At 45.4% G+C, this 24334-nt stretch overlaps 1 long non-coding RNA gene across 3 annotated transcripts in view; it reads left to right on the top strand.

The window, feature by feature from the left end:
* Positions 1 to 14938: 14938 nt before the first annotated feature.
* The window catches only part of LOC118022894, an 18859-nt gene continuing 9463 nt past the window's right edge, over positions 14939 to 24334 (top strand). Inside the window, exons 1-3 of one of the 3 annotated variants that reach the window (XR_004682592.1) lie at positions 14939 to 16938; positions 18371 to 18441; positions 22952 to 23314. This is a non-coding gene — a long non-coding RNA (uncharacterized LOC118022894). Of the gene's footprint in view, positions 16939 to 18370; positions 20022 to 20447; positions 20787 to 22951; positions 23315 to 24334 lie in introns of those variants that run through there. The other 2 variants (XR_004682593.1, XR_004682591.1) reach the window with 2 other exon arrangements.

Here is a 24334-nt window from a genome sequence, read left to right as displayed (position 1 = left end):
GGTTCTGGGAGGGCTGTGCTGGGGGCTGTGCTGGGGGCGGTGCCGGGGGCGGTGCCGGGGGGCGGTGCTGGGAGGGCGGTGCTGGGTGGTGATGCGGGGGGGGCGGAGGGGGGCGGAGGTGGTGCTGGGAGGGAGTGCTGGGTGGTGGTGCGGGGGGCGGTGCTGGGAGGTGGTTCTGGGAGGGCTGTGCTGGGGGCGGTGCCGGGGGCGGTGCCGGGGGTTGGTGCTGGGAGGGCGGTGCTGGGTGGTGATGCGGGGGGGCGGAGGAGGGCGGAGGTGGTGCTGGGAGGGAGTGCTGGGTGGTGGTGCGGGGGGCGGTGCTGGGAGGTGGTTCTGGGAGGGCGGTGCGAGGGGGCGGTGCTGGATTGTTGTGCGGCGGGGGGACGGTGCGAGGGGCGATGCTGGGAGGTGGTGCCGTGGGTGCGGTGCGGGGTGGTGGTGCGGAGGTGGCGGTGCTGGGGAAGTGCTGGTCGTGGTGCGGGGCGGCCCTGTGGGGACGGCGCTGGTGGGCGGTGCTGGGGGCGGTGCTTGGGAAGTCGCGCAGGGGGCGGGGTGAGGCGGTGCGAGGGGGGCGGTGTGAGGGGGGAGGAGTCAGCGTGAAGGGGCGGTGCAGAGGAGCGATCCGCGCGCCGTTTTCCTGCTTCTCGGAGGTTCCCGCTGGTTCTTGGTGTCGGGGGCTCGGGAGCTTTTCATCTTAACCAGTCGCCGTGAGGGGCCTCTCACGGGAGACCTGTTTTTGCGTGCGTGGTTGGAGGCGCGTCCTGCACCTCTCAGACTTCCGGCAGGGCCCAGGTTCACACTGACAAATGAAGGTAAACACCTAATCTGCGGGGCCTGTTGTACTAACACTGAATGTAGCTCTAATTCAGTGCTTCTCAAACCAGCATCAGCATCATCTGGAAATTTGTTAAAAATGCAAGGTCTTGGGCAGCAACCCAAACCTAGGGACTCAGAAATTCTGCGGGTGGGGCCCAGCCTTCTGTGTGTGAACAAGCTCTCCAAGGGATACCAATTTGAGAAAAGGGACTCTTGGTAGGTAGCAGGGTCCACACGTATTTACTGCTGGATACTTAAGAGCCAGCGCAGCAGCATCAACCGCCTCATCATCAGGAGTCCCACTGTGGGAGGGCAAATCAGAGACACCTCTCTACAGGGTAACTTGGAATATTTGTCAAGATAATGACTCTCTAATTCAGCAAGTAACAGCATAGGTGATGGTGATAATGTTCACGTGAAAGCACACTTTTTTTACCATTTGGCTATTTTATTTTATTATTGAAAATACGTAGAAAAAATACATCATGCAGGAGAGTTTCATAAACAACAGGTAGGCCTATTGTGCAAGGGCCAGATTCTTACAGGCCACATGATTCAACATTTGAGAACATCAGGGTTAAATGTCCTTGAGTGGACACAATGGAACGGACGTGGTTTCAAGTTCATTACATAAGACGCTATGTCATTACTCATGTCTAATTCTCGGGCATTATTCAAGACACTTGTTGAGGAATGATACCAGGCCCTATTGTGCTAGGTATAGGGACCACCGCAATAGGAGGTTGTAGTGAGAGAGAGGGATTGAGATCAGCTCTTACAGCCAAGCAACAGGTGGGGGCAAGGGGATGGGTTCTGGCTAAACTGACCTAACAGGATTCTTGCTGAAGGCAGGTTAGGATGATGAGCTGTCACCTGGGGGGTGTTGGGGAATGAGGGACCCGATCAGATATCACAGTGATCAGATCCAGACGGTAGTTCTGGTCAAACTGACTTTGGCATTCTTGCTGCAATGCAGAGAGGAACGTGGAAGTCTGGAAGTCAGGGCCTCATTGAGAAGAGAATTCAGAAGAGCCTAAGTAGAGGTTGGTCAAGGAGAATATCTTTGTCACAGGAACCAACACTTACCCCTCTCCTGACTACCCTGTGGCATTCAGAGCAGCCAAATCCAGGTACAAATATCCAATCATGAGATATCCCAGCTTGATGTCCATCGGCTGGAGGTTACCAGGCCTTGTCCTCGACAAGGCTTAATCAGCCTGCCACCTGAACCTGCAGCCCACCAGGGAGCACAAAATAGATGACTTGTCACCTCTCACTCCCACTATAAGTTGTGGTTCAGCAACCTACCAACCTAGATTTCTATACATAGCAAAAGTGTCTCTCAAGAAAAAAGATATCTGAAATAAGATTATTTCAAGCCCCAAATGAAAATTTTAATGGAGAGTTAACCCACATAAAATGCAATTCTAATGATTATAACTTAAGAACAATGAAAAGTGATTCCAGGTGAAATCTTCGGGGTGATAGGGATGAGGATCTGAGAGAGGAGTGTATCTGTGGATTCCTGTAACTGTGCGTTCTCTGTATAAGATGTGAATATTATCTCCTGTGGAGTTAGAACGATGATGGCATTACCATGCATACCATAAAATCATAGTATTCAAAATGGGACAAAGTGATGAATATTCTAAGTTCTCTATAGTCTAGGAGAAAGGTAAACGTATTTATAACTCTGTGCATAATGTGTTAAAATAAATACTTGTAAATTTTAGCTTAAATAAAAGAAGTAAAATCAAAGAATATGTACTTTCCAAACTAGAAAAAAAATTGGGGATTATATATTAGTAGAAAGTATTTTTAAAAGACTGGGTAAAGAACCAGTGAGGCAAAGAAAACCCAAAACCCAAACACATCAACCTTTACATTAAATTACCATCAAATAAACATTCAAATGAGCATTCAGGGATTTTTAATGTCTCAAAATGCCCCTGAAGGATTAATTATAATTAATTTTATATTTATAAGTCTGATTCTGCTTTTTGTTTATTCATTTGGGATTTTTTTTTTTTTTTTTAGATTCCACATATGAGTGAAATCAAATGGTATTTGTCTTTCTCAGTCTGACTTATTTCACTTGGCATAATGCCATCTGGGTCTGTGCATGTTGTCAAAAACAGCATGAGCTCATCCTTTTTATGGCTGAATAATATTCCATCCACATCTTCCTTATCCATTCATCTATAGATGAACTCCTAGGTTGCTCCCATATGTTACCTATTGTAAATAATGCTGCAATAAACATAGGGGTGCATATATCTTTTTGAATTAGTGTTTTTGTTTTTTCTTTGGGTAAATATCCAGGAGTGGAATTATTGTATCATATGGTATTTCTATTATTAATTTTTTGAGGAACCTCCATACTGTTTTCCACAGTGGCTCTACCAATTTACATCCCTACCAGCAGTGTACAAGGGTTCCTTTTTCTCCACATCCTTGCCAACACTTGTTATTTCCTGTCTTTTTTTATTTTAGGCAATCTGGCTGGTGTAAGGTCAAAGATTAAATTTTTCAAATTAATAGACATTACATTTAGAGCAGCTTTAGGTACAGCAACATTGAGCAGAAAGTACAGCGTCCCCATAAACCTCTCCCCCCCCACATGCATTCAGGTCCTCCTTCCTTCAACATCTGTGTAGGGCTGTGCATTTGTTATAATCCATAAACTAACATTGACACATCAGTATTAAACAAAATGAATCCATAGTTTAGAGTTCACTGTGTTGTACTTTTGAGAAAGGGAAACTGAAGGAATCCTATTTTTAAAAAACTGCTTGTCTTTTCCTGATTCTATTCTTGCTAGGACCTGCACCCCCAACCGTACACATGCCTTAATATATGTCGTCCTTGTGAGGGTCAGGGAGTTCGTGATTTCTTTGGAGTCTTCTAGCACAATAGCTAACATCTAAAGGGGTGATCAGGTGAGGTTGTCAGGTACATTTTCCAAGGTCACTGACTCCAGACACCTTGAGGCCAAGACCCCTGGCTCCAGGGTATAAGTGACTTATGGAGGACATCTGAGCACTCATCCTTGTTAGACCAGTTCCTGGATGCCTAAGAGGACACATATTCCAGATCAGCATCCTCAAAACTCCAGACCCCAAAGATGAGAGTCTCTCTCCTTTCCTTTTGAGTCTTCCAGATGTTCCATCTGTATCGACTCTCTCTACATCTTCAGTAAACTCTGCTCTTACTTCCTGAGGGCTCGTGTTTGATTTCCATCCTGCCCGAAGCCAAGGATGCTCTTGGCTGGTACTGTGGGACCCCCTCTGGGTCCTTGGACCTGGCCTCCTTGCATAACTTTCTGTGGGTTTTGACAAATGTATAATATCCTGGGTGGTGTCTAAATGGGATCTCTCCTGATTAGATGAGGGCCCCCAAATGTGGAGCGACAATTGGGTGGAAGCTGGTGGTATGGGCAGTGAAAGAATCCACCTGAGGCAGAACAAAGGAGATAGACGTTTACTGAATATACCGCAAGGAACCCGGGGGCAGGACAGCAGAGGAGAGGCCATCTGCCAGGAGGCAGTGGGTGGGGACTGTTTTTAAAGGGGGAAGATGAGGAGGTATGACAACATATGGAATTCTCCATTTTTGGTAACTGTACTTGGTTGTAAGTAGCCCATTGGTCAGTTAGGGCCTATGAATATTTTGAGATGGGTCGCCCGATGGGCCTGTCTGGATTCAGACAGGGGGTCTCTGTGGGCCCTTTCTACATTCCATCACTCAAGCCTGTTTGCCTAAAAGCGACCTCTACGTCTTATAGCCATCATTATACCTTCATACAAAATACTTCCACTGCCCTAAAAAATCCCCCGTGTTCCATCTATTCATCTATCCATCCCTCCCGCCCCTGCAGACTCCTCATAACTACCGACCTTTTTACTGCCTCCATAATGTTGCCTTTTCCAGAATGCCATATAGTTGGAATCATACAACATTTAGCCTTTTCAGATTGGCTTCTTTCACTTAGTAGTATACATTTAAGTTTCCTCTAAGTCTTTTCATAGTTTGATAGCTCATTTCTTTTTAGCACTGCCCAATATTCCATTGTCTGGATGTACAATGCTTTATATATCCATTCACTTCCTGAAGGGCATCTTGGTTACCTCCAATTTCTGGCAATTATGAATAAAGCTGCTATAAACATCCATATGCAAGTTTTTGTGTGGACATAGGTTTTCTCTTCTTTTAAGTAAATACCACGGAGTGCAATTGCTGAACTGTGTTAAGAGTCTGGTGAGTTTTGCAAGAAATTGCCAAACTGTCTCCAAAGCAAATGTACCATTTTGCATTCCTACCAGCAATGAATGAGAGTTCTTGTTGCTCTGCGTCCTCAGCAGCACTTAGTGTTGTCAATGTTTTAGATTTTGGCATTCTAATAGGTTTGTAGTGGTATGACGTTGTTGTGTTAATTTGCATTTCCCTAATGATATCTGGTGCTGAGCATCTTTTCATATGCTTATTTGCATATGAAATGTGTGTATCTTTGGTGAGCTATCTCTTCAATATTTTGTCCAGTTTTTGTTGGGTTGTTTACTTTCTCTTTCGTGTTAGAAGCCCTTTGTTTGTTTTAGCTCACAGTCCTTTATCACAAACACATTTTGCAAAAAATTTCCTCCCAGTCTGAAGATTGGTCTTTTTACTCTATTGACAGTGCCTTTCATGGAGCAGAAGTTTTTAATTTTAATGAAGTCCAGTTAATCAATTTTTCTGTTTTATGGATTGTCCTTTGGTGCTGTATATAAAAAGTCACAGCCAAACACAAGGTCATTCAGATTTTCTCCTATGTTATCTTCTTTTTTTTTTTTTTTAAAGATTTTATTTATTTATTAGAGAGACACAGCGAGAGGGGGAACACAAGCAGGGGGAGTGGGAGAGGGAGAAGCAGGTTTCCCACTGAGCAGGGAGCCCGATGTGGGGCTTGATCCCAGGACCCTGGGATCACCACCTGAGCTGAAGGCAGACGCTTAAAAGGCTGAGCCACCCAGGTGCCCCACCTATCTTATCTTCTAAGAGTTTTGCTGTTTTGTCCTTTAAATTTATGTCTGTGAACAATTTCGAGTTAATTTTTGTGGAGATGAAAGGTCTGTGTCTAGATTATTACTACTATTTTTTTTTTAAGATTTTATTTATTTATTTGAGAGAGAGAGAGAATGAGAGACAGAGAGCACGAGAGGGAGGAGGGTCAGAGGGAGAAGCAGACTCCACGCCGAGCAGGGAGCCCGATGCGGGACTCGATCCCGGGACTCCGGGATCATGACCTGAGCCGAAGGCAGTCGCTTAACCAACTGAGCCACCCAGGCGCCCCTATTACTACTATTATTATTATTATTATTATTTTGGTATGTAGGTGTCTAGTTGTTCCAGTACCACTTGTTGAAAAGATTACCCTCTCGCCATTGAACTGTTTTTGCTTATTTGTCAAAGATAAGTTGACTAGATTTGGGTCCATTTCTGAACTCTTCAAGACCACCATGCAGTTCTCCTAGTCTCAGCAGACACTGACTGGGTGTCCTACAAATCTGACTCAATTCTGACTCTCTCTACCGGAAGTTAGCATCATATCCTGCAGATTAAAGGCTCAGTCTCACAAGACTGTCCCCTGCTTTGGATGCCAGTTCCAAGTCCAGATTGTGACCCGTTACTGGCTGGCTGGCTGACTCTAAATCAGAGGTTCCCACAACCTTCTCCTTGGATTTGATCACTTGTTAGAATGGCTCACAAAGCTCAGGGAAACATTTACCTACCCTTACCAGTTTATTAGAAGAGCTATTATAAAGAATACTGATGAGGGGCGCCTGGGTGGCTCAGTCATTAAACGTCTGCCTTTGGCTCAGGTCGTGATCCCAGGGTCCTGGGATCGAGCCCCGCATCGGGCTCCCTGCTCCGCGGGAAGCCTGCTTCTCCCTCTTCCACTCCCCATGCTTGTGTTCCTGCTCTCGCTGTGTCTCTCTCCGTCAAATAAATAAATAAAATCTTTAAAAAAAAAAAAAAAGAATACTGATGAACAGCCAGATGGAGAGGTACATAGGGCCAGGTCTGGAAGAGTGCCAAATGCAGGAGCTTCTGTCCCCATGAAACTGGGGTGCACCACCCTCCAGGCATGTGGATGAATTCACCAAAGTGGAAGCTCATCAAATTTTGTTGGTCAAGAGTTTTTATAGAATTTAATTTGTAATGCCCTCCCAACTCCCTTCCCAGAGGTCAATGGCTAGAGCTGAAAGTTTCAACCTCAAATCACTTGATCTCTCTGGTGATCAGCCCCATCCTAAGGCTATCTAATGGCCTCATCCTAAGCTCATTGGCATAACTCAGGTGTACTCAAAAGGGGTTCCTTATGAATAACAGACACTCCTATCACTCAGGAAATTCTATGGGTTTTAGGAGTTTTGTTCAGGGACCAGAGACAAAAACCAAATATATTTCTTATTATAGCACAGTACCTTTGATATGATGTGGGGGGAATGACACTTTAGCTCTATGATCTTCTTGCCCAAGTTCCATAACCCCAGTCTAATTATGAGAAAATCATGAAATAAATTCCCATAATGGCACATCCTACAGTCTACCTGACCAGTACTACTCAAAACTCTCAAGGTCATCAAAAACAAGGAAAATCATAGAAACTGTCATGGGCAAGAGAGGCCTACAAAATCATGACAACTGAATGCAATGCGGCATCCTGGATGGGAGTCTGATGCATAGAAAGGGCATTAGGTTAAGAACTCAGGAAATTTGAATAAACTATGGGCCTCACTTAATAATAATGTATCAGCAATTGATTCATTCATTGTAGCAAATATCACATAATGTAAGACGTTATTCCTTACATTCCTATATACCTCATTGTTATGAGGGTGGGAAAGGAATATAGAAACCCTCTGTACTATCTGTTCTTTTTTTTTTCTGTAAATCTAAAAGTCTTAAAGTATTTTATTAATTTTAAAATTCTGGGCACTCTTATTAGAGTTCGCAAGTGTGATGTGAACAGAGGATATGGCAAGAAAAGTGTGAGGACAAAGGATCAGATCTACAGTGCTGTTGTTTGCAGGTATGGAAATTGGGACTTGCATATATGAACGCTTCCAATGAAGTTCAAGGTTAATCTTTTGATAGTGTTGTCTCCAGAGAACCAAATCTCCAACTTCTATATGTGGACTAGTGTAGATGGGAAGACAGGAGGAAAAATAGTGTTAACCTGTTGATAAGTATGGGTATAGTTAATAAGTCCATTACAATATTTGAAAATGTCAGAATTGACCAAATTGGAATCTTCTGTAGCCCATGTCTATGTGTGGAATTCTCATAGATGTTCCAGTAATTATCCCATAGAAGAAGAATTGATGTGGCCTCGTAGGTAGAGAGCAGAAAGTCCTCAAAGCCACAGATAAAACCTTGGACTAGTGAAGGCCAAGTTTCTCTGAGAGTTTTGCAATTTTAGATCTAATGATCCATTTGTCCACTCCATCAAGATAGAGCAAAAGGAACAGCCCAGATAAAGAAAAGTTGTTCTAACAGAAATTTAGCAACAGCAAGCGGTGGTCCTCTTATATGGGAAAGCTTTGATTCAGTGAGGGAACATCTGCATAATGGTAAGGACATGTTCATAACCACAATATAAAGGAAATTGAATAAAATTTCCAGTAGGAAAAGGGTCCTGCTGGAGGTGGCTTTCTTCCTTGCCCCACCATTACAATTTTACCAGGATTATGTTTTCAGCAGATGGGGCAAAAGAATACCTGTTGTTCCGGGTAAAGAGTAAAATTTTCCCACGAGTAACAATGGAGTTAGCTGATCTAGTTTTTCTTTCCCATTTTGTGAAAGTCTTAGACTACATTTCAGGCAAGGGATTGAGGAGAGCCCAAACGGCCATCTGGGTGTCTCCAAAGTTTATCTGGATGCAAAAGGCATCCAGCTTGTTTCCAATTGGCCTTTTAATCTTAGGGGCTTTGAGCTGAGAGCTTTTCATTTCTTCTATTTGAGGGTCAGATGGAAGGCAGAGTAGACTTAATATTCTGTCTGGTTGTCGTGGAATTGGGACAGATTTATGAGTTGCTGGATTGGCATGTTTGTGAGCTGCTAGCTTTAGCAAGTTCCCCCTTTGCTTTGGGATCTTATTGCCCGTATGAGTTTCTATTTTAAATAAGCCTACTTCTTTTTTTTTTAATTTTTTATTGTTATGTTAATCACCATACATTACATCACTAGTTTTTGATGTAGTGTTCCATGATTCATTGTTTGGGCATAATACCCAGTGCTCCATGCAGAATGTGCCCTCCTCAATACCCACCACCAGGCTAACCCATCCTCCCCCCCCGCCTAGAACCCTCAGTTTGTTTTTCAGAGTCCATCGTCTCTCATGGTTCGTCTCCCCCTCTGATTCCCCCCCTTCATTTTTCCTCTCCTGCTATCTTCCTTTTTTTTTTTTTTCCTTAACATATAATGTATTATTTGTTTCAGAGGAGCAGATCTGTGATTCAACAGTCTTGCACAATTCACAGCGCTCACCATAGCACATACCCTCCCCAATGTCTATCACCCAGCCACCCCATCCCTCCCATCCCCCACCACTCCAGCAACACTCTGTTTCCTGAGATTAAGAATTCCTCATATCAGGGCGCCTGGGTGGCTCAGTTGGTTGAGCGACTGCCTTCGGCTCAGGTCATGATCCTGGAGTCCTGGGATTGAGTCCCGCATCGGGCTCCCTGCTCGGCGGGGAGCCTGCTTCTCCCTCTGACCCTTCCCCCTCTCATGTGCTCTCTGTCTCTCTCATTCTCTCGGTCTCAAATAAATAAATAAAATCTTAAAAAAAAAAAAAGAATTCCTCATATCAGTGAGGTCATATGATACATGTCTTTCTCTGATTGACTTATTTCAAATATGCCCACTTCTTTTGGTAATAATAAATCCTCTAAGTGATCAGCCACACATTTCCTATATTTAATTGGTGTTCCAGTTGCAGTCATAAATACCAGTCGTGTACTGTTAACCTTAAAAATAAAAATGTCAATTGTCTTACCAGCAAAATGGGTTTATTCAGAGTAAGAGAGAATTACAATTCAAGACACGCAAGCTACAGCAAAACCATAGGCAAGGCCAAAGAACAAAGGAGAGGAATGCTCTTTTATAGCCCAGTGTGAGGCTTGAACTCACGACCCTGAGATCAAGACCTGAGCTGAGATCAAGAGTTGGACGCTTAACCCACTGAGCCACCCAGGCGCCCCCTGACTCCATTTTATTTTATTTTATTTTTTTTATTTTTATTTTTATTTTTTTTAAAGATTTTATTTATTTATTTGACAGAGAGAGACATAGCGAGGGCAGGAACACAAGCAGGGGGAGTGGGAGAGGGAGAAGCAGGCTTCCTGCCAAGCAGGGAGCCCGATGTGGGACTCGATCCCAGGACCCTGGGATCATGACCTGAGCCGAAGGCAGACGCTTAACGACTGAGCCACCCAGGCGCCCTGACTCCATTTTAAATGAGATTTTCTTTATTCAGTTTCACATTTACAAGGAATGTAAGGTTTCAAGGGACAAAATACAACTTTGCTGTCCAGGTGCAATATTTAGAACATGATATCTCCTCTGAGGGAAAACCCTTTTCCTCGGGACTATCAAGACCATCTTTAACTACCCTCCGCCTGAAACAAAAAGACAACTCTGGGGCTTTCTAGGATTAATAGGATATTGTAAGAAGTGGATTCCTAATTTTTCTAATGTAGCATCCCCTTTATATGGTATAATTTAGGAAACTACTTGACCTCCTACAATGGGACTCACTTTCCATGATGGCATTCAAATCCTTAAGGACCTTCCTTTCCTCTGCTTCCACCTTGAGACAAGCAAATTATCCTTTGCCTTTTCCCCCAGTCACTCGTGAGAGAGAAGGACACGCTTTAGGTGCCTTATCTCGGAAGCTTAATGGAAGCTAAAGGCCCATTGAGTACTTCAGCCTCACTCCAGACTGTGTGGCTGAAGGCTTTTCTTGTTTTAGAGCAGTCGTGGCAACAGCAAAATTGGTTCAAGTTACAATAGACCTTGTGTTGGGTCATAGCCTGAATTTTATGTATGCCATGATGCCCAGATCCTTCTCCTAACTGAAACACTGTGTGTGTGTGTGTGTGTGTGTACCTCTCAGCTTGCCTCTCTTAAGATTTGTTTGCTCTCTCCTTCTCACATTACCATCCCCTGTTGTTCAAAATCTTAACCTTGTGCTCTTCTTCTTTTCCTAACTGGAGGATAACCGTGTGATTGCATTGCAGCCACCGAAACTTAACCCTTCCTCATCCTGACCTTTTAGAGGTTCCCCTTACAGACCCAGACCTCACCCTCTTTGTTGATGGATCTTATCTCCTCACCCCAGACGGAACATTCCAGGCAGCATATGCCACTACGGATTTCCAGAACCCCATGAATATGAGTCTCAGCCTGACACAAAATCATCCCAGGTAACAGAATTCATCCCAGATAGCAGAACTTATGATTCTCACAAGGGCCTGCACTTTAATTAAGACTAGGAGAATTAATATCTGCATAGATAGTCGATAGCTTTTGAGCTAGAACAGTGGAACCGAATAAAAGGGAATGTCATTTAAAACGGAGTCGTGAGGCCAGAAGGGGGAGCTCTCATGCTGTACCACTCCTCACAGCCCTTTGCAGAGACATACTTCGCATTTTCCAACAGGAAGAAGCCTCCTTTACTACCCCAGGAGGGGGAAGGAAGATTTTCTCCTTGCCCAGCAACAGCCCAGCCAATGAGAGAGTCACAACTCAGCCAGTCTTGGACTCCCAGTTTATTCCAATGGACTTTTTGGTGCTAACAGCCCCTCCCAACTTCCCCCTTTTCTCTGTAAAAGAGCTTCCTCTCCTTTGTACTCTGGATTCCCACATTGTTTTGCTGTAGCTTGCCTGTCCCGAATTGTAATTCTCTGCTATTCCTGAATAAACCCATTTTGCTGGTAAAATCATTGACAGTTTTATTTTTAAGGTTAACACAAGCCAGAGCTTCTAGTAACTGTCTGTGAGTTACTGAACCCAGTAGAACAAAGAAGGTCCTCCACATATTGACTGAGCACTGAATTATAAGAGAAGCCCAGAGTCTTCAGATTTACACTTAACATTCACGCAAAACAAGTGGGGACTTTGGAAAAACCCTGGAGCACGATGGTCTAGGTACATTGTTGACTTTCGCATGTGAGGATGAATAGGAATTGGGGGTTAGATAAAGGGGGTCTGCTGAAGAAAGCAGAGCATAAATCAACCACGATGAAAGAAGTCACGTCAGAGGGTATAGAAGCAGAGATAGTGTTGGGGTTTGGGAAAAACAATATGCATTTTACAATTTCATTTATGGCTCACAATTCTTGGATAAATTGGTAACCCTTTCCATTAGGTTTCTTTACAGGTAGAATAGATGTGCAGCAGGGGCTAGATGTGGAGATAAGAAGCCCTTTGTCAAATAACGTATGAGTGATAGGTCTGAGACCACAAATCACCTCATTTTTATGGTACTGTATTGAGTTAATTTAGGGAGAGACATCGTGAGGTCTATATGCACCTTTAAAGGCTCTGCCTCTCAGAGGTTTCCTACATCTGTCATTCCTTTAGCCTACAGTGAGTCAGGAATGTGAATGAGCATGTCCCAGATGTGGGGCTTATGAAGGGCTCCAGAAGCTCTGAGAGGTCAAGAAAACCTGGGTCATCTATCAAAACTGTCAGAGGACACAATGAATGGGGGAGGAGTCTAGAACTTCACAGGTTAGTCTCTTGGGTCACGTTAAATATTAACATTACAATTAGAAATCAAATCTCTGCCTAATAGCTTAAAAGAGGTTGTGGAGCTTAACCAAAAAAGCTGTGTTGGGCATCATGGGGTCTAAGAGACAAAGAAGGTTGTTTTTTTTTGTTTTTTTTTTTAAGGTTTTATTCATTTGAGTGGGGGGAGAGCGAGCATGAGCAGGGGAGGGTGCAAGGGAGAGGAAGAAGCAGATTCCCTGATGAGCAGGGAGGCTGACATGGGGCTCCATCCCAGGACCCTGGGATCATGACCTGAGCTGAAGACAGATGCTTAACCGACTGAGCCACCCAGGTGCCCCAAGATTTCATTCTTTTTATGGCTGAATATTCTTCCATTGGGTATATATAGCACATCTTCTTTATCCATCCATCGATTGATGGGCACTTGGGTTGCTTCCATAACTGGCTATTGTAAATAGTGTTGCTATAAACAAAGGGGTGCCTGTAGCCTTTCAAATTAGTGTTTTTGTATTCTATGGGTAAATACCCAGTAGTGGGATTCCTGGATCATATGGTTAATTCTATTTTTAACTTTTTGAGGAACCTCCGTATTTTTTTCCAGAGTGACTGCACCATTTGCATTCCCACTAGCAGTGCATGAGGGTTCCTTTTTCTCCACATCCTTGCCAACACCTGTTTTTTCTTGTGTTTTTGATATTAGCCATTCTGACAGGTGTGAGGTGGCATCTCACTGTGGTTTTGATTTGCATTTCCCAGATGATGAGTGATGTTGAGCATCTTTTCACGTCTCTGTTGGCCATCTGTATGTCTTCTTTGGACAAATGTCTGTTCATGTCTTCTAGTGCCTCTTCATTATTGATTGTTTTCAAAGTATTACTACTTCCTTCTCAGTTATTCTTTTTTTTAAATATTTTTTTTATTCTTATGTTAATCCCCATACATTACATCATTAGTTTTAGATGAAGTGTTCCATGATTCATTGTTTGTGCATAACACCCAGTGCTCCATGCAGAATGTGCCCTCCTCAATACCCATCACCAGGCTAACCCATCCTCCCACCCACCTCCCCTCTAGAACCCTCAGTTTGTTTTTCAGAGTCCATCGTCTCTCATGGTTCGTCTACCCCTCCGACTTCCCCCGCTTCATTCTTCCCCTCCTGCTACCTTCTTCTTCTTTTTTTTCTTAACATATATTGCATTATTTGTTTCAGAGGTACAGATCTGAGATTCAATAGTCTTGCACAATTCACAGCGCTTACCAGAGCACATACCCTCCCCAGTGTCTATCACCCAGTCACCCCATCCCTCCCACCCCACCCCCCACTCCAGCAACCCTCAGTTTGTTTCCTGTGATTAAGAATTCCTCATATCAGTGAGATCATAGGATACATGTCTTTCTCTGTTTGACTTATTTCGCTCAACATAATACCCTCCAGTTCTATCCACGTCATTGCAAATGGCAAGATTTCATTCCTTTTCATGGCTGCATAATATTCCATTGTATATATACACCACATCTTCTTTATCCATTTATCTGTCGATGGACATCTTGGCTCTTTCCACAGTTTGGCTATTGTGGACATTGCTGCTATAAACATCGGGGTGCACATACCCTTTTGGATCCCTACTTTTGTATCTTTGGGGTAAATACCCAGTAGTGCAATTGCTGGATCATATGGTAGCTCTATTTTCAACTTTTTGAGGAACCTCCATACTGTTTTCCGGAGTGGCTGCACCAGCTTGCATTCCCACCAACAGTGTAGGAGGGTTCCCCTTTCTCCACATGCCCGCCAACATCTGTTGTTTCCTGACTTGTTAATTTTAGCCGTTCTGACTGGTGTGAGGTGGTATCTCATTGAGGTTTTGATTTGGATTTCCCTGATGCCGAGTGATATTGAGCACTTTTTCATGTGTCTATTGGCCTCCTTCTCAGTTATTCTTTCCATTAAAATTTAGAAATCCCCTTTCAAGTAATCAAAAAATAATTCCCTAGCACATTTCTTTTTTTTTTTTTTTTAAGATTTTATTTATTTGACAGAGACACACAGAGAGAGGGAACACAAGCAGGGGGAGTGGGAGAGAGAGAAGCAGGCTTCCCGCCGAGCAGGGAGCCCAATGCGGGGCTCGATCCCAGGACCCCGGGATCATGACCTGAGCCGAAGGCAGACGCTTAACTGACTGAGCCACCCAGGCGCCCCTCCCCAGCACATTTCATGCAACTTGATGGTCATGGTGGTTGGGCCTGATGCCTTATTGTCTGTGGTGTGGAAATAGTACCTCTTAGATTACTTTTAAGATTTCTTCGGGGGTTTATATCTCTTTTTAGGTTTCCTCTTTTTTCAGCCTGTCTTTGCAAATTATAGTTCCAAGATTAATGTTTGTCATTTAAATTTTTAATTAATTAGTGTATTTTTGTACGTCTTTAAGTAAATTTGTTTTAATGCCATCTCAGGAGATGAAGGGCAGTGATATTCACATCTGTGTGTCTGGGCTTAGGCACAGGTTTGATTCCTGGCTCAGCTGCTGTGAACTTTAAGAAGAAAATGTTTGTAAAGCCATCAAGTTACTAGTAATCAAGTTGTCCGTTTTATGCTAGGAGTGTTTCTGATGTTGTTGCTTTCAGAATACACAAGTTCTTACCAACAATGATGGTAGTATCAGTTCTTGCTCCACACATAGGACAGGTACCCGAGACTTGAACCCCAAACTACATGCCAGCATCGCGTGGCTTCTCACTGTCCTCTCCAAAAGCTTGGCCAAGCCACCCCCTGCTCATCGGGACCACTCTTCAGGGTTCTAGGCCCTGAGGATTAAATAGAATCACCACGCTATTCACCAACATTCTGTATCTTACTCTTCCCTCTCATATAACTCAACTATAGCCCCTACATACCCCCGAGTCAACCAGCTCTTTTCTTATAACCCCTGGATTTTCAAATCTCTGAGATGCCTTTGCCTTAACATGAGACCGTGCAAAGTTGGGGATTTGATCTGTGTTATAATCCAGCCATCCACAGGATTAGACTTTGGGTTTAGTTTTCAGAAATCTCAACTCAGTGACGGAGGGAGATAAGGGATCCTTTTAGGACAGTTGTAAAAGCTTTCTGTCCCTTACCTTGATTTTGAGCTGAGAATTGGAAGCTCTGAGCTCATCTTCTTTCTGTACTTCAAAACAACCAACCAACCAACCAACCAACCAACCAACCTTTTAAATTTTCACTAAAATGATCTATGGCAGCAACTATGTGGTTGGTCATCTAGAACCTTACCTCAGAGACGCTTCAGTAGGTATCTTGATTGCAGGTGTCGTGTTGGTCCCAGCCTGTTGAAGGTAATGTTCTCAGCTAGGAACACCTGAGGCCCTCGCCAGGCCCATATTACTTGTAGGGAGCCCCAGACATTTCCCCCAGCAGGGCCAGTGTTGTGGCTGGACTGGATCTTGTTCTTGCTTTTATTTCAGGATGCACTTTGGGGAAAACCATCGGAGCATTTTGAAAAACAAGACTAATTACTCACAAGTCTCAGCATGCCGGGGCTGCAGAGCAAGGTCACAGACAGAGAGAGAGAACACAGACCTGGGGCTCTGCCTTTTTTAGGGTCTGAGGATGGGGTCTCTGGGGTTTCACAAGGTCACTCTATATTGGCTAATTTGAAGCATAAGAGTGGGAATCAGGGCACGGGAGACTGGGGGCAGGGTCACTCAAGAAGCGTCAGTTGTTGTTTTTTTTTAAAGATGTATTTATTTGAGAGGGAGAGAGAGAGAGTGCGCGCACGGGGGGAGGGACAGAGGGAGAGAATCTTCAAGCTGACTCTGCGCTGAGCAGGGAGCCCAACACGGGGCTCGATCTTGCGACCCTGAGATCATGACTTGAGCCAGAACCAAGAGTCGGATGCTCAACCGACTGAGCCACCCAGGCGCCCCAAAGAATGCCAGTTGTCATGGCCACCCAGTGTCTGCGGAAAGGAGAACTTCATGGGTGTGGGGGTGCCTAGTTCCTTACCTGCTTATTTTACTAGTAGCTATGTCATGCAGCTTTCAATATGTTTATCTGGCGTGGATGTCTTTTGAAATGGAGGCCTTGGCAATCAATGCTTAACGTCAGACATTACCCTACAACAGGCAATAATAACTTTAGTCACCGGTGTGCCATGGCCCGCCACAGACAACCATTGTCTCCTCCACCATCAGAAACAGGGGCATGAATGCAGTTGAACCTGGTCACATCAGAGAATCGGTCCGGATTCCTATCCTTCAGATTCTGTTCCCTGGAACCACGCACCATACCAGCGCTGTCTATCCGTCTGAATTCAGCCAGGGAAGCAGAACCGCTCTGAGGATGCTGGGGTAAGGGATTGCTTATAAGAATCAGACCTTGGGGCGCCTGGGGTGGGGCTCAGTCAGTTAAGGGTCAGGCTGTTGATTTCGGCCTAGGTCATGATCTCAGGGTCCTGGGATGGAGCCCCACATCAGGCTCTGTGCTCAGTGGGGACTCTGCTTGAGGATTCTCTCTCTCCCTCTGCCCCACCCCCATTCACATGCTCTCTTTCCCAAATAAATAAGTAAATCTTAAAAAAAAAAAAGAACCGGACCTTCTACAACTGCTTCACTTCCGCCAACCAAATCTCATGCCAAGTGCTTTCCTGGCCAACTCTAACCCCAAAGCATGCAGGGCAAGAGCTTCTGAGGAAGCTAACTCTAGTGTAGTGGAATAAACCACCACAAGATCCATGCAGTGGATTTTTTTTTTTAAAGATTTTATTTATTTATTCATAAGAGACAGAAAGAGAGAGAGAGGCAAAGGGAGAAGCAGGCTCCCCACTGAGCAGGGAGCCCGATGCAGGGCTTGATCCCAGAACCCTGGGATCATGACCTGAGCCGAAGGCAGACGCTTAACCATCTGAGCCACCCAGGCGCCCCATGCAGTGGATTTTAAATGAGATGTTTACATGAATGAGTTGGAAAGGAATTAGGAGGATTTTTCAGGGAAATTGTGATTAGAATCCTGACACACATGTTTGATTGCTCACAAAGTATTTTAATGGACGTTCTAGAACTTGATCTTCGGCGCTAACCTTCGGAATGACGTCTGTTTCATAGTCAAAGACACTAAGTGGTAGATTAAGAGAGTGGCCTGATGGCACGTGGTTAATAAGGCAGAATTGGTCCAAGGTCTAGCTTACCCGCTTCCAAACATTTATGCTCTGTTCTGGACACGGCAATAGAGAGCTCCTGGCCCCCCTTCTTGATCAGTGTAGATAAGTCTCTGAGAACCGTGTCCTCATTCTCTCTTTTACAATCTCATCTCTCCCTCCTGTCATTTTACACATATGTCTTGATATTTCCTCCCTCCGTACTTAGTTTTTCATTCATTCTCCCGCAAAATGTCTAACTTATAAAATTCCCCCTTTTCTACAGAACCCCTCATGCCCTCTTGTCATACACCTTGCCAATCTCCTGACATCGTTCCCCAAACTTCTCTCTCTTACAGGTCTTCTTCCATGGGAACATGTAACTTTTTGTTACAGAAAAGCCTAAAGATTTGGGTTCTAATTCTGGATTTAACTTTCCCCCAGGCCACAACTTTTCCCTCTAAGCTTTAGGTTCCTCGTGTCTCAGATGTGGGTTGACTAGGATCCTGTGTGTGAGACCACTTTGTAAACTCTAAAGCACTAGAGAAATGCCATTAGTTGTTATCATTTCTTATGGGATTCTCAAATGAAAAAGTTGATGCTGAAGGATCCACTGAATAAAAAATATTGCTTGAATTTATTGACAGGAGCAGCAGAGTCCTTGACTGGAATCAGCCTGGAGTGGACCCCGAGGAAGTTGTGCATACCAGAGGGGCAGGTACTGACAGCCGGCTGGGTGGAAAGTGGGTAAAAGGAAAACACTAGGGAATAATTCTCCCTGGCTGCCCTGGTTTGGGTTCCCTGTGTGGGATGGCTTCTATCCAGGCCTGGGTCTAGCCCTGGCGTGTATGGATCGTCCAGAGTGAATCAAGGCCAAGGTTTAATCCGGTATTGGCAAATGCTGAAGAATAAGGGGTTTTGAGTCTCCTAGGTCTGATTTGAATCCATGTAAACTGTGAAATGGCCAGGTCACCCAATTTCTCCGTCCTTCAGATTGCTAGCTACAACATAGGGGTGACAGGAAGGTGGAAGGTAATTTACAGCATTTGTGAAAACCTATACTTAGATATAAAAGGTTTTGTTCATGATGGGCACTCAACGAATTCTGCTTGCAGGAAGAAATATTTCATAACATTAGTTCCCTCGGCACAAGGAACATAGCTTACTCATTGACGCAACCCCAGATCTTGCTCAATGCCAAGACACACTATGGCCACAAGAAAAATCTTCCGAATGAATAAATAAATGGATGATACAGTAAATAAAGAGGTCATGAGCCTAAAAGTGATAGCAGGGGGGGCCAAAAGCGAAAATGTCATCTGGCCTTGGGTGTGCAGTTGGTGAGGTTGTGGTGTCCTGCCTTCTCTGAACCATAAGTTGTCGTGGAAAATAGTGCACGAATGTAGAAGACCATGGGCATTTTCTCTCAAGATGAGGGCACTTGCTTGAGTGGGTTTTTTATGTCTAAGATACCTTAGATTTACCTTTTCTATGAACTATCTCATCATCGTCTTTGCCCATTTTTAAACTAGATTGTTGTTTTTCTTATTGATTTTGAGGAGTTCTTTATATATGTGGAAAATTAACCCTTTGTTATATGAAGAGCGATTATTTTTAGCATTCTATTTGTGTTTTATTTATGGCTTTATGTTCCTGACATCATACGTAGAAAGACCACCCCAAAGCTGAGATTAATCTTTCAAAATACTTTTCCATGCTAACTTACGTATCGCATGGATTCCCGTGCCTTATGCTGAAGCCTCTGCATCATTCGGAATGGGTCCTGATTTGAGAGGATGGCTCCCTATGTCCTACCCTCCTCTGGAGCGCCACTTTCTAAGATGGGCCTGACACCTAGTAGCTACTCGGTGAATATTTGTGGAATGGATGCATAGATTAACACACAGTTCTGCCAATACATCCTCTCCCGAAACCGTTATTTTCTGTTGCCCATGCTGCTTTACTGCATTCCAGGGGCCTCCGTACTACATACTCCAACATGGCGGCTTGCGTCATCCAAGCGTGCAAGCCAGGAATTGAAAGAGACTGCTATTAAGACAGAAGTCACAGTCTTTTGTAACCTAATCATGGAAGTGACATCCCTTCACATTTGCCACATTCCATTGGTTAGAAGCAAGCCACGAAGTCAGGCCCACACTCAAAAGAAGGAACTCACACAAGGGCGTGCCTCCCATTTTTCTTATTTCTCACAGGAAAACTCACTCAGAGCATGTCCCCATAGAGCAAGGTGCATGGACGTTTCTCCAAGAAGGAGACTGTCTGCAGTCTCTCCCCAGGGTGAGAGGCCACTCGGCTCTGATCGCACTGTCTGCCGTCTCCAGGGTGGTTACCTAACTAGCCTTGCTAAATCTTTCTTCGTAACGTGGGGTGGTAACTCAGTATGCCTGGCCCCAGAATCTAGAAAACATCTTCTTTGGCTCTGAAAACCATGGAAGATGTGAACCCAAAAGTCCTGGGAAACAGGTCTGTTTTTCTGGGTGTGTGGTGTTTGGTTCTGGTTTACAGAATGCGAATTTAAAACGTAATGTGTGAAGACAAAAGGAAAGGTCAGGGGTTTGAAGGCAATCTTTGTGGGGAAAACAACTTCTGTTCTCCCACCATATATTGGGTGGATGTGGGTGTGGAGAGGCCAGGCAGAGATACCCAAGTGGCCCCAGCTGCCATTCATCTGCCTTAAAATGTTCTTCTTCCGACGAAACTCAGCCCAGAAATCCTCTTCTGCTCCTGCTGCCCTCTGGATGCTCCAATCAATCAACTGCACTGGGCAAGACTTCTCAGATGCCAACGCTGAGGAGCGTTAAGTGGCTTCTGATCTGAGGTCCAGCACTGCCAGAGAAGGAGAGGCCGGAGCTCAAATGAAAGTAAGCCCTTGGCTCGGAGGAAATGATTCTTCCTGCCACAGGAAGAGCCAGTACATCCTGAGGAAGCCACATGTTTTGCAGAGTCTGAGCTCAGCCTGGCCCAGCGGGGGAGAGCATGAATTTGCAATATTCAGGGATGGAGCGTGTGTCTGAGGCTTTTACCTGAATCCAACCCAGGCTCCAGGGGAGAAGATTCATAGGGGTGATGAAGAGAGTCAGTGTTCCCGTCCACAGATAGAGACACACAGGAAAGAAGCCACATGGCCAGTGTGGAACTGAATACTCCCTTCACTTAGACGCAGGCCCGCGTGCTTGAGCAAGAGCCCTGGTATGTGTGGTCAGTGTGGGCACATGTTTAGGCTGAGAGTGACTGGGGATTCTGAAAAAGAGATGACAGGCAGGCAATGAGAGGAGGGGTGGGGTGTTAGTTGTCTACTGCTGCGTAACAAATTACCCCAAGACTTAGTGGCTAGAACAACACGTGTATTATCCCCCAGGTTCTGTGGGTCAGGAGTCCCGGCATGGCTTAGCTGGGTGCCCTGCCCTGGGTCCCTCCTGCGGCTGCAATGGAGATGCCAGCCAGGGCTGATGTCTCCTCTCTTGGCTCAACCAGGAAGGAGCCACTTTCTGGTTCATTCCTTTCTCCTGGGCTGTCGGACTGAGAGCTTCGGTTCTTCACTGGCTGTCGGCCAGAGGCTGCCTTCGGATCCTTCTCTCCAGTGTGGTAGCTGTATCATCAAAGTGTTTAAGCCAAGAAGGCACTTGAGAGAGTCTGCTAGCAAGACAGAAGTCGCAGTATCTGTAATCTAATCACGGGAGCGACATCACATCACCTTTGCCATGTTCTGTTCATTAGAAGCCAGTCACAAGGTCAGGTCCACCCTCAAGGAAGGAAATTACACCAACGACAGGTGGGGGTCGGCATTGCAGGCCCTCTTAGAAGTTGGCCTTCCGCAGGAGAGGATGAATCTGCAGGAAAATACCTATTCTTGAGAACTATTTAAGGAGACAAACTTTTCAATGAATTAAATGGCAAAGAAGAAAAGTTATAAAAATGCCAATCTTTCTAAAACACATTAGGGCCGATTTCCTGATAGTTTATAAGCACTGAACTTAATTTCGAATGAGATGGCCCTGTAAAAATAGTAAATAATGAAAAATAGGTAACTTGCCTGTAATTAATTGAAACCAGAGGTTCCTCACCGCCACCCCACACCTGGTCAAATTCAGAGTATTGTCCCTGGGGGAGAGCCTGAGAGTGTTCCAGTTACCTATGGCCCCATAACAATAAGCCAAAGTTTAGTGGCTTAAAACAACCTTTGTATTGCTTACAGATCTGCAGTTTGGACAGGGGGGTTGGCTCACATCGGCTGCGCTCAGCATCAGCTGGGGCGGCCTAAAGACACGGAGCTGGAACCTTCTCCAGGTTCTCTCACTCACATGTCTGCAATTGATGCTTCCTCCCAGCGGGGGCGCTGTGGCCAGGACACTTACTGGCGGCCCTTCTATGTGGCTGCTAGAGCTTCCTCACAGCGTGGTGCCTGGGCTCCAGGGATGAGCATCCTGAGAGAAACTGAGGCAGGGTGTACTGCCTTTTATGACTTAGCCTCAAAAGACTCCTAGTGTCATCCCCACCATAGTCTTGGGCCTGCTGGACTGGGGAGGGAATGTAGATCCCGCATCTTGATGGAGGAGTGTCTCCATCATAAGAAGATCATTTTGTAAGAAGGGCACGTAGGATGAGGTCCATCTTTGGAAAATACAATCTGCCACAGAGAGCAAACTAGCCCCCACGCCATCCTTGAGCTTTCATGTCAGTGACAACAGAGCTCATAAGGTGAACAGAAGTGTGTAGTCGTGAGAAATAAGACAGCAGGTGTAATGCTGATAAATAAGAAATACAATCAGGCACCTGGGTAGTGCGGTCAATTGAGTGTCCGGCTCTTGGTTTTGGCTCTGGTCTGATCTTAGGGTCATGGGATGGAGCCCCCCCATGCCGGGCCCCTCGTTGGGCTCCACGCTGAGTGTGGAGTCTGCTTGGGTTTCTCTCTCCCTCTCCCTTTCCCTCTGCCCCTCCTCTCCTCTCTCTCTCTCTCTCTCAAATAAGTAAATAAAATCTTAAAAAAAAAATACAATCCTTTCTCCCTCTTCTCCCATTGAGTGGGAGACTGGGAATAGATCCATCAAAGACATTGTGCAGGGCCACTGTGCCAAGCCTGTGGGCTTGAGAGTCTCACTTGGCCAATTATCGTAAAGCCTATAAAACTTCCTGTATTACTTTTCTATTTCTGCATAACCCAAATTACCACAAATTTACCAGCTTAACACCCATTTATTACTTCGCAGTTTTGTAGGTCAGGAGTCCAGACAGGTTTGCACGCAAGTTATTGCAACGCTGAAATGAAGACGTCAGTGGCCAGGCTCTGGGGAAGAATCTAGAAATACTCTAGACATTCAATCTATTGGAGGAGGCTTCCAACATCCGTTCTTCTCCGCTGGGTGCTGCCAGGGAGGTTTTGACCACCAGAGGGCGCAAGAACCACGAGCCCTGTCGCTTGAGTTCCAGCTCCCCTCGGCCACCGCGGTCCAGGTACCAGCAGCATCAGCGTCGCTTGGGAGCTTGTTAGGAAAGTGGAATCTCAGGCCCCCAAACCAGACCTGCTGAAATCGAAATCTGCGTTTTGTCCAGACCCCCAGGCAATGCGTGTGCACGTGAAAGTTCGATGGGCGCTACCTCTCGGTGGTTCACACTCTTGGCTGCATGTTAGAATCACTGGGGGTGGTGGGGGTGGGGGTGGGGGGCTGAAACCTCCTGATGCAAGAGCTCCCCTCCTCCCAGAGAGTCTGATTTTAACCACCCTGAGGCCAGAGTGTTAAAGGCTCCCCTGAGGATTTTCACGTGCATCCAAGCATGAGCTTCTCTGCAAGTCTAGCTCATTCCCGCCTGTAGAGACCCTTGCGTAGGACCAGAGCTGTGCCGGAAGTAGGGCTCACCGCCCGGGTGTAGCCACAGGCGAAGGACGCAAAGCCCCAGCCTCAGGGCTCCCCTGGGATGCAAGGCCAGACCTCTGGGCCCCCCCGGGTTATAGTGAAGTCGGGCCAATGTGAAACACTGAGGAAGTGTTCTCATATTCGAAGTGCTTCTAAGACCCGATTCAAACAGCAACTCCTCAGACAGAAATTCTAGTTCCCCTGCCTTGTGCTTGGTGATAGTACTTCTTGGTCGGGGCTCCCTGATCATGATGCTGCCGCCTGGTTGCCACCTTGAAAGCAGGAAACGTGTTGAATCTCCCCTGCAGAGTGTCTGCTCAAGGAAGCACCATCCACAAGGCTAGTGACCCGGGCAGCCCCCCTGCTGGTGGTGGACCTGCCGCCCCCCTCCCCGCTGATGGTGGAACCTGTGAGGGGGAGTTCAAGAAAGAAGGTACCTGGAGGATAGAGGAGCTCAGCCCTGTTAGGAGGGACTTTTTATTTTTATTTTTATTTTATTTTATTTTTATTTTATTTTTTTAAGATTTTATTTATTTATTTGCGAGAGAGAGAATGAGAGACAGAGAGCATGAGAGGGAGGAGGGTCAGAGGGAGAAGCAGACTCCCTGCCAAGCAGGGAGCCCGTTGCGGGACTCGATCCAGGGACTCCAGGATCATGACCTGAGCTGAAGGCAGTCGCTTAACCAACTGAGCCACCCAGGTGCCCGGACTTTTTTTTTTTTTTTAATCTTTTTCTTT

The sequence above is a fragment of the Mirounga leonina genome, unplaced genomic scaffold (genome assembly GCF_011800145.1).
Source record: "Mirounga leonina isolate KUSES-001 unplaced genomic scaffold, KU_Mleo_1.0 Mir_177, whole genome shotgun sequence".
In the NCBI taxonomy this organism is placed as follows: Eukaryota; Metazoa; Chordata; class Mammalia; order Carnivora; family Phocidae; genus Mirounga; species Mirounga leonina.
The sequence above is the reverse complement of the archived record's forward strand: the minus strand, read 5'-3'. Positions and strand labels throughout refer to the sequence as shown.